Raw genomic sequence first — 16305 nt, 5'->3', positions numbered from 1 at the left:
AGATCGCATTCTTTTTCAGACTTACCCGCCGTGGTTGCTCAGTGGCTATGGTGTTGGGCTGCTGAGCACGAGGTCGCGGGATCGAATCCCGGCCACGGCGGCCGCATTTCGATGGGGGCGAAATGCGAAAACACCCGTGTGCTTAGATTTAGGTGCACGTTAAAGAACCCCAGGTGGTCAAAATTTCCGGAGTCCTCCACTACGGCGTGCCTCATAATCAGAAAGTGGTTTTGGCACGTAAAACCCCAAATATATAAAAAAAAAAAATATTTTTCAGACTTCGCTAGAACATTTGATAAGGTCTGTCATAAACTTTTACTTGATAAACTAAGTCAGCGGAACCTTGACGCTAACATCCTGAAGTGGACTGAATGCTTCTTGTCTAATCGCTCTCAATTTGTGACCGCAAGCAGCCATATCCCCCTGTTTGAAGCGTAACTTCCGGTGTACCAGAAGGTAACGTACTCGGGCCTCCTGTTTCTCATTTATATTAACCACCTCCCTCACTCACTATCATCTAACATTGACTTATTTGCTGATGATTATGCTGTCTTGCGTGAAATAACTAATGCCGAGCATCCTAACCACCTTCACTCTGACCTAATTAGTGTAGCTAATCGGTGCAAACACTGGCTAATGGAACTAAACGTTGGCAAATGTAAAGTGATGTATGTATTCCGAATAACTAACATATTACCTAAATAGTGTTCCCCTGGAATTCGTTCACTCTTATATATACCTAAGCGTGCATATCTCTGCTAATTTATCTTGGGATGTTCATACCGACTACGTGATCCCCAATGCCAACTGCAAGCTTGGCTACCCACGCCGTAACTTTTCAACCCCCCCCCCCTTCATCCCTAAAGATGCTTCTTTATACTACCCTTACACGTCCTGAACTCGAATATACATGCGCTGTTTGGGATCCTGCCATTGACAAACCAAGCAATTCGTTAGAAATGGTGCAAAATAATTCAGTTTGTTTCATCTTACGTAATTAGAACAGAACTGCAAGTGTGTCTGCCATGAAATCCAACCTTGGACTTACCCCCTTTTCTTCGTCGTAAGATCGCACGTTTAGTTGCATTTTCATTAATTATACCATCGTTCAAGACTGCGCAACAATTTAATTTTTCAGCCACAACACGTATCGCCTCGAATCGACTACTGTTATAGATTTGATCTTGAATCATGTCACACTAAAACTATTTTTGAAAGACTGCGAGTCGGCCTAGTTGGAACAAATTCATCTTAAAACTTATTGTGCGCAAACAAACAGGGACGAAGAATAGAAGAAACACAAGGAAGCGCTCGTCCTTGTGTTTCTTCTATTCTTCGTCCCTGTTTGTTTGCGCTCAATAAGTTCTATTTTTGCAGTCATTTATTTTTCGGTCACCCATGGAATGGAACCATCTTCTTGCTGAAGTCGTATCCATTCACGGTAACCAAAGATTTCTAGCAGCTCTAGCTAACAGTGTGTAATTGAAGCATTTTTGTTTACTGTACAGTTATAACCTAACTGCGTATGTATTTAACGCTTTAGTATCTTAGTATGCTACCAACTTACCATGATATTGTGAACCCTATAGCAAGAACCGTATAATCAGAAGCCTCTGTACTTAAACGTTCTAAGTGCTCATGTTTGTCTCATTTTTTTTTTCATTTGCTGTAACCCACTCCCCTGTTTAATGCCTTTGGCCCTGAGGGTAATAATAAATAAATAAATAAATAAATAAATAAATAAATAAATAAATAAATAAATAAATGCAATTGCCTTCGAGGAAACATAGCTAAAAGGAACTCGTTTTGCCGCGAAAAATGCCAAATTAACACGCACTTTCATTGCTGTCACTTGCAACGGGTTGTTGAGTCGAAACATGTAGGAGTCTATTTTACAGCCAACAGCCACGGCATAAACCAATTCACGAAATTACACTCACTGCCTAGAAAAAAAAAAACACGGGGGTACGAGTCATTACTGCCGATTATATTTTTTGTACCACTGGACTAGACGCCGCGTTTTTCACCATGAGCCATTGAAAAGAGCCACTTAAGGCTTTCGCCTGAATAATAACTATCTGTTATAGCGCTGCAGACGTATGGCAAAGAATTTATCAAGTTGTCTGCGGATGCGGATGTAGGCATATGCAAGCACCGGCCCGAAGAACGCCAGCCAACCCCGCGCCGCCGCCGGCGTCAGCCCTTTCGGCCCTCCGTCAACCAGCTGATTATCGCGGGCGTTGTTTCAAGTGGCGTCGATTACGAAGCCGCATTGTGGACGGAGCAAAGGACACTCTCTAGCCCCCTCTCCCACAACAGGTGTCGAGATTGCGCCTCACACATGCGGTCAGCTCGCGACAGAAGAAGCGTCCGCAGGTGCACTCTACACGTAGACGCTCTGCACGTCGTCGTAAGCGGGAGGCCGGCTCGTCCCACGTGCGCCTGCTCCAAAAAGGCGGGACGAAAGCTGGCTCACGTGCGGTGAAGACCTGAGGGAATTCGACTCGTACAGTGAAACAGGCTGGCAGCACGGTGAGTGTACTGAGCCTTATTTCTCGTTTTGTCGTTGCGTACCCCGATCTGTCTTCTCTGTCCCAACTCCGCTCCGTTATTTTCTAATGTTGCCGTTTGTGATGAACATGTTACGCTTCACGATACTTGAGGCGCACTTAAAATATCTACAAGTGGACAAATTGGTTAAATTGAAGGTGAAAAGTGCGTGTGAAGTCTAGTATGCAGGTAACTAGAGTAACGTTTGCGATGGCTCGGCGAGGGAGCAAGCGTTCCTGGTCGGGAAATGTCAGGTAGTCACAGGGCACATGGATCGTCATAAGGAAATCTAACAGCGAATAAAATTGCGTTCCAGCGCCCTTGTCGGGCACTCCCTATTAGTGAACTGCTGCTTACCGAAATAATTCAATAAGAACGTATATTCTCAACGCACCTTGTCACCGGGAACATTTGAGACACCAAAACTCAGAATAGGAGACATGCGTGAATAAGCTATTGAAACTGCTCAGCGAACCACAGCACAAACAATCATTGGCAAGACATTGATCCTAATACGGGAGTGTGTATAAGAGCAAATAATGTAATGACTGCTCTTAATGAATATACACCTCGTCTGTGTAAGCGCGTTACAATGTCAAAGAGAAGCATTACTTTTATTCGATATAAGGATTAATAAATATGTTGAGCAAGATATGTAATGCTCACAAGAGACAACCTGCGCTTTCGAGTAACAGAAAATGTGTCAAGACAATAGAAACGCCACCGACTGCGGCAGGGTATTAGGTGCAGTGATTAGATTAGAAAATTTGCGAGCAGAGGGTGTAATCAGCTGAAGCAGGACAGGGTAATTGTTGAAATGTGGGAGTTTTTCATCCGACAGGAACTTGATAGGCTTATGGCGATCACTTGAAACGCGACCGCAGTTCCGCTCAGATATGCGTATATCTACCAACATTTGTGAAGTAGGTAAGTGGGTTTCTAGATGACTCAAAGAGCGAAAAGATAAGGCGAAGAAAGAATGCGTCGTCGTCGTTGTCCAGGAAATGTGCGGCTCATAACCACAGTGATTGGTTAGCCATGAATCGGAAAGATTTTTCCAAGCGATAATCGGAAATACGTTTTCAGGTTTGATAAACTTTAAACGATACGGAAAGGCAAAGCTGATCTGGTCTTTTCTTTCGTCTTCTGGTCTTCTTACCACATGCACTGTACAAAGCCTTACTGGACTTCTTAAGCTTGAATGCATTTCCTGACGGTCTCTTTGCACCTTTTACTGCATGAACGTCGTTTCAGATTGCCACAGATTTCTCCTTTTTTAAACTCGGAGAAGCCCACTTCTTTCTCTTTTTTTTATGGCTGCAGTGGTGCACACGTCGTTTTTATCGTTTGTTTTTATTCTAAGCGTATACTTAACGCTTTTTGGTACGAGAATTGATCAACATTAGTCAAACAAGAAAAGTTTCAGGACAAAGATATCGTGCAGAGATAAAGGCAAGTGCACTTGTCGAAATGTTGACTGCAGTGACATTCCTTCTTTGACCGCCATTTGCTTCCTTCCAGTATCCGAGTTCCTGTGATCCTGTCTTCTACAATCAGCAGTATTACGATTCACTCAACGTAGCGGTAACACGCTTTATCCCATGACTGTTCGCAGAAAAGCAAATAACTGACAAGATTCGGTTTACTGGCATGTCGGCTTTTTATATGAGGGTCGCAAAGGTTGGCAAGTATTGCCATGTATCTGCAAGTGTAAATGTTTATAGAAACATAACTTAGATTTTCAATGAAATATCCGATGAATATATATTGAATTTTTCGCGGCTCCTTGAGAGGAACCCCTTTTAGATCCCCCTTTCTGGCGCACCCGGTTGTGAGTAAGGCGTATATTACAGAATAAATACGGAAATGACGCAACACGCTCGTGTGCGTCTATCTATGCAACGCGAGCAGTTTAGAAAGCGAACGGCTGCGAAACGAAACTTTCTCGCAACCTTAGCATCCCATTTCCAGCCTAGAATTGCGAGGTTGTTAATGTGTTTTGTTGAACATCGAAGTGACAGACTATGCACTTCCATACCAGGCTGCTAGAGAATATGGTATTTTCGTATCTCCGGTTTTTCGTAAACTTACGTCGCAAGCACACATCATGTATAGGTAGTAAAGTCCTTCAATGGAGAAACTAAGTGCGAGTGTGAGGGAATAGAGAGTACTTAAGGATATTTTTTTTTCTTATTTGAATTCCAACTAACGTCGTTGACCTTGCGAAGACGAATAAACATGAAACACTTGTTAAAACCACTGGGACATATTCCGCCACAGCAGAGTTCGTGGTCCTGATACACCGGCTCTTCAGACTGAAGCGCTTGCTGCGCGCGTAGAATAGTGTACCTTAGTAATTCAAAAAATACGCGGTGCATTTGTGCAAGCACTTTCGTCTTCTCCGTCAGGAACCCAATTACTCCATGTAAGAGTCCATTGGTGCGCGTTGTTAAAGGCGTCAGATTTATCTACGTTTATTTTAAATGTTCCCATGTGAATAGTGTCATAAACCATAAATGTATTTGTTCTCTTGCGACAAATTAACGTCCCTTGAGGATTTACCGAAGGTCGCTAGGTTCCCTTCCACCTTAGTGAAGCACTTCAGCCTGGTACTGGCATCCACCAGGTTCACGATTTTCCCGCCTAACACGAGAACTGGCATAAGGAAGGGATTGAAGAAGACAAAATTGATTGTGGATCAACGCTTACTTGATGCAACAAAAATGTTAATCTAATACACGTTTTTTTTTACTTTTTTACCGGACTGAAATGGATGCTTATTGCAACTACTCCTTCATTGCCAATCGTGTCCAACAATCCGAGGTTTCCATGGGCACATATAACAAAAATATTGGAAGTTTTTGAAGCACTTTTATACATCATTTGACAAAAATAAAGATAGGAATAAGACAGAATAGAAGTGACACAAAAATTTGGATTAGTGCGATTTGATGAACATTTCTGTTACTTGCACTATTTCTTTAGCGTTCTACCTTTCGTCTCCTTTTAACACCCGCCTATTGGCCAATCTCCCATACTGTGTAGCAAGTTACCCGACGCGTTGGCGCAGTGACTGTGGTGTTGCGATGCCGAGAATGAGGTCACGGGTTCGACTCACGGCCGCGGCGGCCTTACTCCGGTGGAAGCGGAATGCAAGAACACTCCTTCGGTTGCTACATGTACTTAGAGGGCCCGTTCAGTAATTTCTAGTGGTCAAAACTAAAGTGAAGCCCTATTTAACGGCGTCCCTAATAGCCCACAGTTTGTATCAACTAGAGCCAAGCAAGGTGAGACAATTTGATTCGCAAATACTAAGAGCTAGTGGAAGTCAAGAATGTGGCACTGCAGAGGCTTGGTGTGCCAGAGCTCCACAACACAAGTAACAATTCTTTTGCTTCACACATGAGAATATAAAGTTGTAAATTTGAAGTTCATGTTCTTCTTGAGAACCAGGTTTATTGCACTAGAAAACACCTTGCCCTACAGTATCTTCAGCGAGAACACAAAGATCAACTTCTTCACACTTCGTAAGCTTATTACGTACTGGAAGCAGATAACAGTATTATCAGCACAGTTTAAGGAATTACATTTACACTTAGAAAACAATGTTACTATTAAACCAGTAAAGCTAGAGCTCTGAATAAAAGCCCATGACCATTTATTGCCCTCCTGTCTGGAACCTGCTAGAAATATTAACGCTTCTGGGCCAGATGGGCAGTAGTGCGATGCGATTATATATGTGATGGTGAGGGTATGATGCGCAGACGCTCACGCTTGATAACTGCCCCTCAAGGTCTTCTCCAGCGCTGTAAAACTCAATGAATAAACGTGAATACGAAAAATTGTACAACAAGCTAATGTAAGACGGACGACGGTAGTAATTGTTTCCATAGCTCTTCACATCTGTCGGCATGTTTCTCGAGCTCTTTAATAACAGTTCTCATACGACGTACACGAAGATCGCCGCTTATTTCCAATCTTGATAAGCATCATTTTCTCCACTCATCATCACGTAGCCAACGGCACAGCTATAGCGCACGTTGAGTGCGAGTGCTGGCGTACCCGGAGCGCAGTCAGCGTGACTTCGAGGTCGCGCTGTTGTGCAGTGCACTCTTATCGGCGGAATTACAACACGCCGCGGCACGGTCAGCTCACAGAGATGGATAAGTTGAAACAACGGCTCAGATAAACATGGAGTGACAAAAAAACGCAGGTCTCTACACGGGAAGTGCATTTTCCCGCCCCCTACGGCACTGTGCGGATCAGTGAACGTACCTAACGGCATACTGTAGCCCGAGCGGACAGACACAAAGACACACCAACACACGTCACAGGACCTGTGAGGTGTGTCTGCGCGTCCTCTTTGTGACTGCACCTTCGCGCTGCGGTTTGCCATTAGGTAAACACCAACTAGACCAATAACAAGCTATCCTGCAGTGAACGTAACGTAGGCGGTAAAGGTGCTCCCAAAGACTCCTCAGTCCGCATATTAAAACTTCGCGCGAACACAAAGGTACACGCGCAGCAGAGTATGCGTCTCGAGTTGGCACCCTCTTGCACCTCAACAGGTTTGCATCAAATCAACAGTTGTACAAATCCAAGTGGCTTATCGACAAAGATGACTTTGGTAAGAGAAGTAAAAAGACGTGCTATATTTAGTTAAGTGAATATACGCAATGACTATGCATGCGTCTAATTAGGCATTGATCTAAATAATGAGGCATGAGCATAATTAATGGGGTTCCTTCCTGAAATGCGTCATGCGGGGTTGCACCACTTCATATGCAATTTCATTCTACTGTGCCTTAAGGCAGGCCCGTCTCAAATAAAAGGACAAAAAGAAAGTATGACGACCTATGCAGTAAGTTCTCGTTCATTGACCTAATCAGTGCCACTAACGCTGCCCACTCAATTCATGAAAACAAGTAGCCTGCTAGTCGTAGTTTTAATAACAGTAAAGACTTGTGGCGAATTACGCATCTCGCAGTTGCGAGGGAAAATGTAAATGGTCAGTCTGATTGCAGCAGCCCTTCATTACAGAACGAAAACAATGTGGTTCTTTTACATGCCGTCCGCCTTTAGTATTCTGAGAAAGGACTAATAGAAGCACATGCGTATGAAATGTTGGAGTTTGGCACGAAAATAAAAATAAATAACAGGAGCAGAGGGGCTAACCTCGACCCCCCCTCCCCCCAAAAAAAGAAAGTCCTACAGAACGCATGTCAAGATGAATGTCAACGGTATTGTAATTGAAGCAATGTAGCGGCACAACCGTACTGCCAAATGTTGCACTTTTGTATGAGCGACTACTTTAGTGTTTCTACTGACATCTTCCCTTCTGTGTAGGTCAACGTGCTTTACTCAATGCGCGCTCTGGTCCCCTTCTGCTCCCTTTCCTTTCCACACTCGGCTGCTTTTGATGCCGACTACTTTTCTTATTTCCTCTTGCTCTGCTTTTGTATCGGGGCACTTATATGCCCAGTGGAACATATCCATTCTCCAGGATTGGCCAAGGATGTTCACATACCCATAGCGTCACATTTCCAATGGCCTTAGTAGTCTGTTACCAAGTCCCTTTTTTCTGGTACCATAGCCAGTGGGAGCCATGCCCATAGACCCAAGTTAGCTTGAACGAGGTAGCCAGTGGGCATCATACCGACAGATCCAAGTTGGCATGAAGGAGGTTAGGTACGGTAGCACTGCACCATACTGAAATGTGTGCGTAGTTCACAAAGAATGCGAATAGAATTGATACGCCTCAACCCGAAGCTTTTACACAATCCCACCGAGTTCGGCACCTCGTCGCTCTTTCACTGAAGCAGACACTGCCATTCGCTAACGCTCTTTAGTCATTTCTACAACGAAGGGATGCTTGAGAAGCTCGCTATCACTCGGAAGTGCTTGTGTGATCTCCGTGAGCACCTGTCCGCAACATTTTCGCTGAAGAAACAACGCCACGGTGTGTCAACGAAGAGCAATATACTCACTTCAATTTAGGGTCCGCGCTGCCATCCACTTTACTGTTTTATAGATCTGTTGTTAAAAAACAGTAAGATTAGATTAGATTAGATTAGACAGACAGACAGACAGACAGACAGACAGACAGACAGACGAAAAGGAAGCGAAATACAACGAGGATAACCAGACTAACTATTCATTTAAATATCACGCACTCGGGGCTTGAAAGGCTAAGGGAAACAAAAGTTGAGAAAAAACACACAAAAGATTAAAATAGCACGTTTAAATCTTCTTTGTGCGTACATGATTTTCGTGCAGAGGTTGTTTTCGTATAGGCCGCGGTGAGAAGATAGGCAATGGCGCAGTGAGCATCAGCAACTAACGTCTGGAAAATGTGCGGCGCATGAATACGGAGAAAAACCAGCGTCACGTCGAATAGAAGTTGGTACATGGCCACAGGGTAGCATAATCATGCGCTTATTGTAGACAGCAAAGAGTCCTAGACTAAATCAGATATAATGACAATAAAGCCGCATAAAATGACGGAAACAGCGTATGCTGTGGTGGGGGGGGTGGGGGAGGGGTCACATATATGTCACCATACTGTTTCAAAGAGATATTTGGTGAAGAACGGCTCTCTTACGGCTCAGTAAAAAGAAAACAAAGGAAAGAGCGAAAAGAAAAGGAAAACTGGAATGCGAGCGGGTCCCATTTCAGCGAGGCATACTTATGTTAGTTTTTAGCAAAGCGTCAGTAATAAGGGAACGGGGAAAGTTCCTAAGGACAGGGCACAGTCGCACAAGGCACAAATGTCTGATGGTGCGCACAGTTTTTTTCCTCTTCCACATCTTTCAGTTTTCCACCACTGCTGTAACTTATGACCTTTCTCGTCGCAGTTCTTGTGACATAAGCTTTCGATCCCCTTGACCTGATGATATTGCATTACTTCATCTTTCTTCGCTTGGCTGTTCGCCGACGTGAGGTGGTGTCGTCGTGATATGCAGCAGCGACGGTCACATTTATTTGCACTCGTCGGCGGAGACCGGCGTCATCTGACTAGCCGGTTGGACGGGCGTCCACTCCGCCCTAAAGCATACGCCCACTCTCAAGATAGAGCGCAGCAATGGTTCCGGTCTTGCAATCGGGTTTCAGTGCACAGCCACGTGGTTTTGGTTTTTTTTTTCAAATAATCTCTCGGAGGAGGGTGCAACGATTCATGGAGGCGTGTCGCAATGATCGTCACCTACAAATCTTTATCTTTCGTGTTACAGATAGTGACTTGCCGACATGGCTTGAATTACCGAGGAAGCGGGGTCTCTCACACATTTCCGATGGGACCTACACAGTTCTGATTTACATAGCGGGGCTAGCGTGAAAATATAGTCAATCATTGCATTAGTAACTTAGGTCACGTGATGTATGCGTTACGTCCGGCCAACGTCACATAATCGTGAACCTAGCATAGCGTCGCTCACGCATCTTTCTGGATCAAACAAATCACTATTGAAATATAAATGAACATTGTTGAAATCTAGTACAGTCCAAGTGTCGCTTTGTCACGTAAGAACGTCAAAAATAATAATCTTATTTATTATTGCCACAACTTCCACCTGCTACTGCGTCGACTACTTCAGTGTCGAAAAATATTCATGTAGGCTCATACATTAACACTGCCGACACTTCTATGAGCGCTTCCTTGACTAAGTTATCCCGGTCACGGCGGCCGCATTTCGATAGGGGCGAAATGCGAAAACACCCGTGTGCTTAGATTTAGGTGCACGTTAAAGAACCCCAGGTGGTCAAAATTTCCGGAGTCCTCCACTACGGCGTGCCTCATAATCAGAAATTGGTTTTGGCACGTAAAACCACAAATATTATATTATATTATTGACTAAGTTAAATCACGCTTCACTCCTTCCTATTTAGAAAAAATCATATTTCATTGCGCCTGGTCACTGCCTTAGTGGTAAAATTGTGAGGCTATTTGCGTGAAACTAGGTGCGTTAATCCTACCACAATTAAAGCGAAATTTGTAGCTGAAGCGATTTTCTGCATTGATACAGCCGAAACAAGAGGCGTGTTTGTTTGTTGTTTCTCATTCTGGCGACAAATATCTCCTAGGAAACGCGAATATAGCCATTGAGTTCTACATATATAATCATTCGTTGAGCTGAAAGCCAACCGAAACCTGTCATTGTTTGTCAGAGGACCTTCGAGAGAAACAGGGGAGCTCAGGGACGCCTCAGGCACCACGTTGGATAACAAAACCACGGCCACCAAAGTGCCGTATCAGTGTTTTCGCCAAGTCGATGCTGGGTCATGCCTCCTCGTGAGCGCACTTCAGTTGTTGTCGAACATCTCTCGAGAACCCTTCTCTGGAACGCCACAAAACAATAGTCTCTCGAGGTCATTGCACCTTGAACGAAACATTATCCAGAGCTGGATGTTAAAGTTCGGACTGAGGGCATTCCGGAATTGCGCGCTGTCGTCTTCAAGAGCGCGATCGCTCATTCAATCTGCTCGGTAACTGTTCACTCAGGACAATGTCACACAGGTACACTAGATCCGCTTTGCAGGGCAAACTCCACTTGAAACACTCTATATTTGTGCATCGGTTAAGATACGAAGGTGTAAGGGGCGAGCATCTAGAATAAAGGCAGAGGGTACCGCTGAACAGAACGCTCGGAATAGATAAAGGCGTCAGATATCGTAAGTCTTTTGACGTCATTCTTGCGGCTGCTTCTACGGAAAGTCGGGCCACTTAAAGTCATCGATGTTATCGAAAACTGTTATATATGCTGGGTCTCGATGGCGTAGCCCTTGCGGCGATCCGCGCGGCAACCGACCGCTACGCGCTCTTCGTACTCAAGGGCCTCAGAGATTGCACGCTTCCGCCTTCGAGATGACCCTGATGCCTCCTTCTGCTGAGCGGTTTTCGTTTCTTTTTTTATTTTACCTCCGTTGCAGACACCCAGCTGCATCTGCATTTTGAAGCCAACTGCACACGAAGTGTTTGTACGCGCGACGCAGGATATCCCTAGAAAGGGTAAACATTTGAAATGCGGCGACGTGTACTACCAACCGGTCGCTACGAACAGGTATTGCATAGAACACAGAGCGGCGACCACAAAAAAGACGAAGGCGAGATTTGGACAAGACAAAGCGCTAACAACTCCAATGTCCCACCCCACCTAAGCTCCCCCCCCCTCCAAAAAATAAAAAAATAAAGTCGTTGCTACTAGCAGTATGTGTAGCAGGTTATATCCGGAAGCCGATGACCTTCAGTAGCATGAAGAGCTATTCGGGCAGGATACCTCTGACGCAATAGCACGTGGTCGTGCCATGACCGTGTTGAATGATATCTGTTGATAGGACCTGTATACGCACTTACTTAGCAAATTTTCCGACTGGGATTATACTGCCAACATGTAACAATAGAAAATACATCTCGTTGCAACATTTATTGGCTGATAAGGCGGTCCTCGATATAAAGGGTTTTGTGTCGGAACAAAAGCCCGTCTTCTCGCAAACGGAGTTATCACTGAGGGGTCCTCACTTATTTCGCTTCCTGTGTCTCAGAGCTAGGTACATTGTAGTAGTCAGCCAGCTTCGATTTCGTTGCTGTAGCGCTGAAACTAGTTTCGTTAATAATATGACTAACTGGGTAATTAGCACTGCAATGAAGTCCCGTTAATATAAAATTAAACTGAGTAAGCAGTTTTATGTTTTTTTTTACCTAGCTTTTATGTTGTCTTATCTACTACTGCTTGCCAGCATTTGTACTTGCCCCCATGCGATTATTTTTACGAGGCCCATCCTACAGTTTTCGCCAGGAGTGGCTCATATCATGGCCTCGCATTTTTTTTTTATTTTGATAGTGCCGTTGCGTTTAAGAAAGGAATACAGAAACGCTAGGCGTATATTCTGCACGTAATGTGTGTTGTGCGTTATTTGGCAAAACGACTTATATCGTGCCTGAAGAAGTCCGGGAACAATTCTCCAGTTTGACAAGAATATTAATTGCGAGATGTTACAATGTCAGTGCGCATGAACATGAGGAGAGCATTGAAGATGCTTGGAAACACACTCAGACAAGGTCTGTAAGATTAGAGTACCGCTGCGCCCCTCCTGCTGCCCTCCTCCCCCCCCCCCCCCAGCTCAAGCTTGAAGACAAAAAAAAAAAAAGGGGGACCGAGCGTTACCGATATGCAGAAAGCGAAAAGGAAAAAGAGAATGGCTGTCACGCCCGAAGGGTGAAGCACTGACAGAGATAGCAATGTTTGGCGCTGTGCTCGATATGCAAATGTTGTGCGCTAATAATATGCAGAGGCGACATGATGTCGTCACGGTGCGCGCGAGGCGACGGTAGGGGCACACTTCTATTGAAGCAGGATGTTCAGACAGGTGCATATTGACACATCTTCCCGTTTGCCCAACGTAGCAGCGTTTACACGATTACATCAGCCGAGCAGAAACGTGTATCAAGCACGAGCTACGGCAACGCGGTGATGCCTTAAAGGAATCCCTCTACAGTCATCCCACGGCCCCCAAACGCCAAATGTGCCGTTGTGGCGTGCGTTTGTACCTTTCGAAACGTCGCTATCCTAACGCTCGCAGGATATTTGAAACTTTTAGCGTGACTGACGCGTAGAGTCGTCATATGTCAGCTTCCGAACATCGTCACTATAGAGTAAAAATAGAGATATGCCTTTCACAAGCATTTTTGACGCGAAATTGTCAAATGGCCTATTGAGCGAAAAAGCCTGCGTCGGTAATCTGCAGCAGCGATATGGCGGCACCTAAACTCACATTGCCTGCGGCGCCCCATCACGAGTGCGCCTCGACGGAGTAGAGCGGGCGAAAGGCAACACCTGCTGGAACGATGGCGCGCCAGGTGTTGCGTGAGGGGAGAAGGCATTGCCGCGACGCCACGTCACATTCGCTCTCGCCCTCGGAAGCAAGTTTGGTCCGCGCGTTCTTTTTCCGCGTAACCTCTCGCCGGCGTTCTCATTGCGGCTCGGTCTGGCCCAAATAAAGCGCTCCAAGTGCCTCAGCACACTCGCCTGCCCTCGAGGAGCTCATAATGCGAAGGGCCACTCAGCGGCGTTAAACTAGACGTTAATGCTATCGCATTCACAGCTCGTAAGAGGTGCTAAGGTGTCCTCAGTTCTTTTTCCTTCCGCGCGCCTTTATATTCTCCTGAGAGTCATACAAAATATATATTGTGCATATTGCAAATTGCCCTTCGGCTTTTCTCTAATTCGAATATAGATGTAAATTCTGGTGCTTTACGTGTCAAAACTACGATTTCATAATGAGGCGCGACTTACCGAGGGACTCCATAGGGTGGAAATCCGAATTAACTTATGCCACCCGGAGATCTTTTACGTGCCAGCAATGAATAATATGTTAATCAGGATGCACGGCCAGATGCAAACAGCCTTACACAGAATACTCGGCTACGATACCAAGGACATCATATAAGAAATTAGTTGTACTTATTGATTTAAAGAAATGATAAATTAATGGAAATGAAAAAGGACGAAAAAACAACTAGCCGCAGGTGAGGCACGAAATTACCTCTTCTCATTACGCGTGCGATGCTCTTATCGAATGAGCTACCGCGGCGCCGTGTTCATGCCCACTTTCAGGGGTATTTATTTACACGTGGCGCCTGCTGCCGAAAGGATGTTCCACATCCTTCCACTAAGGCTTGTAAGTGGTGGCGCTGGCTAACGCTGCCAGGGTTAGTTCAAATAAATAAACGTAAATACCTGGGAAAGTGGATGGCAAAACGATGCCGCGCAGGCTCATTTGATAAGAGCATTGACACTGCCACTGTAGAGCACGTAGTACGTGTGTCACAGTTACTGCATCCCAGCCAAATTTTTTTTTTAATTATGGGTTTTACGTGCCAAAACCACGATTTTATTATGAGGCCCGCCGTAGTGAGGTACTGCGGAAGTTTGCGCCACCTGGAATTCTTTAACGTGCACCCAAATCTAACTACACGGGTGTTTTCGCATTTCGCCAATCGAAAATTGCCATTGAGCGCTTGCAGAGGAGCTCTCACAATATTCACACAAGTGATTGGTACATTCCTGATATATTGACCGTATTATGATTGGAACATTGGACGTATGTGGAACTAATGGTGATATATTTGTTTTGCTGTTGTTGCTGCAGCAGGTTTCAAATTTGTAAAGCGATAACGTTTCAAATTCTCCGAGTCAACCCGGTTTTTCCAGTCTATCTCGTCGTCCTTATTTTTTCTTCTTTTGGCTGGTGCCGACGAACGCGCAGTGTAAGAAAATGAGGAGCCATTCGACTCTGTGAAGGCGGAGGACCAGCGTAGTTAAATCTATACACCACCGCTGTTGAGTAATTGAGTGACATAAGTGTGGGACTTCAAACTTTTCTAGCACAAGCTGAGTGAGCTATTTCTTGTCTGGTATTGAAACGTCCGCATTGAAGTCTCCAATGATGATCGCAGGGCTAGTGTCATAACGGCTAATCCATGCAAAGCGCGTGGTCATGAACTCTACATCGCACTTGGGTGTGCCTGGAGATATATGCACAGTGGCTATCACAATTCCATCTTTCGCTTGTACGGCACAGCCATGCATCCCCATGGTCGCTGGCATTGTCCTCTTGTTAGTCAAATGACAAACTTACATGAATTTTGTGTCCACGAACCTTACGAGAATATGAGCCATTGCATTTTTTTTGCTTGCTTACGGGTGTATGAGCCATTGCTTCCAGGGCTATGAGCAATTAGTGAAGACAGTTTTCGACATGTTGTTTTCTATGTTGTATGCGATTAGAAAGAATGTAAGCACTGTGTGCTTTACTTTGCTGAGTGCTTGTAGCCTCTGCCTTACAGGGCTATGAGCCATTGCACTTTTTGCTTGCTTACGGGGGTGCGAGTCATTGATGATGACAGTTTTTGTTGACGCACACGAAAAATACACGGAACCCTAGCCATATACGGCTTCGCTGTAAAGTTTGTGCCACGTGGGCCACTGGGTACGCACCACTGGGTAGGTTTCACTGAGAATCTACCCCTGAAACCACTGAATATGGGTCACTACGGCTGCTGGGTTTGAACCACTGGGGCCTAAGGGTATGGGCAACTGTGGGCCCTGGTTATGTGCCACTGGATATGAGGAACTGGGACCACTGGATATGACCCATTGGATCCGCTCTTCCATGACCCGCTCTTCCGTTTGATGCCAACTTGGATGTGTGCCATTGGGGTCATTGTGTTTGTGCCACTGAATGTCCGTCAGTGAGTGTACTGGGTATGTGCCGCCGCTCTTCAATGAACCTCTTTGACGCGGACTTGGTTCAGTGGACATCACAACGAACCACACCTACATCGTGCATTACGTAGATGTCAATACAGTTAAGTAGCACAGGAGGGTTTGCAGCGACATCTAAATATTGTAGGATGAAGACCCCGATTTCCGTTTACTGCTATGTCACCCAGTGGCTTCGCATTTTGGCGCTGTAATTTGACTGCCGACACGTAACCGTTTCCAATCGAGAGACAGTGACGAAGAGCTAGTTTTTATTACTAACCTTGGCTTCATTTTAGCAAGAAGGAGACAGGGTTCATTTCGTCACGCGGGGACACATGTGACCTAATTCGGGCTCCGTTTTAAATAATGACGTACTGTCACTCGTTTACGGTCCACGACATATCACAAAATGAACAGAGCGGTGCTTTATGCCTGCAGTTTCACAATCGGCTGGTATCGTCGGCCAAACCTGACGAATGTTTTCTTGAAAGTTTAA

At 45.1% G+C, this 16305-nt stretch overlaps 1 long non-coding RNA gene and 1 pseudogene across 1 annotated transcript in view; one reads left to right on the top strand and one right to left on the bottom strand.

Moving 5' to 3' along the window:
- The window catches only part of LOC142588169 (uncharacterized), a 117407-nt gene that overhangs the window by 50668 nt on the left and 50434 nt on the right, over positions 1-16305 (bottom strand). The gene's annotated exons all lie outside the window — the stretch shown is intronic.
- LOC142588361 (long-chain-fatty-acid--CoA ligase 4 pseudogene) overlaps positions 2327-16305 on the top strand; it is a 56697-nt pseudogene continuing 42718 nt past the window's right edge.

Source organism: Dermacentor variabilis, chromosome 7 (genome assembly GCF_050947875.1).
Source record: "Dermacentor variabilis isolate Ectoservices chromosome 7, ASM5094787v1, whole genome shotgun sequence".
In the NCBI taxonomy this organism is placed as follows: domain Eukaryota; kingdom Metazoa; phylum Arthropoda; class Arachnida; order Ixodida; family Ixodidae; genus Dermacentor; species Dermacentor variabilis.
The sequence above is the reverse complement of the archived record's forward strand: the minus strand, read 5'-3'. Positions and strand labels throughout refer to the sequence as shown.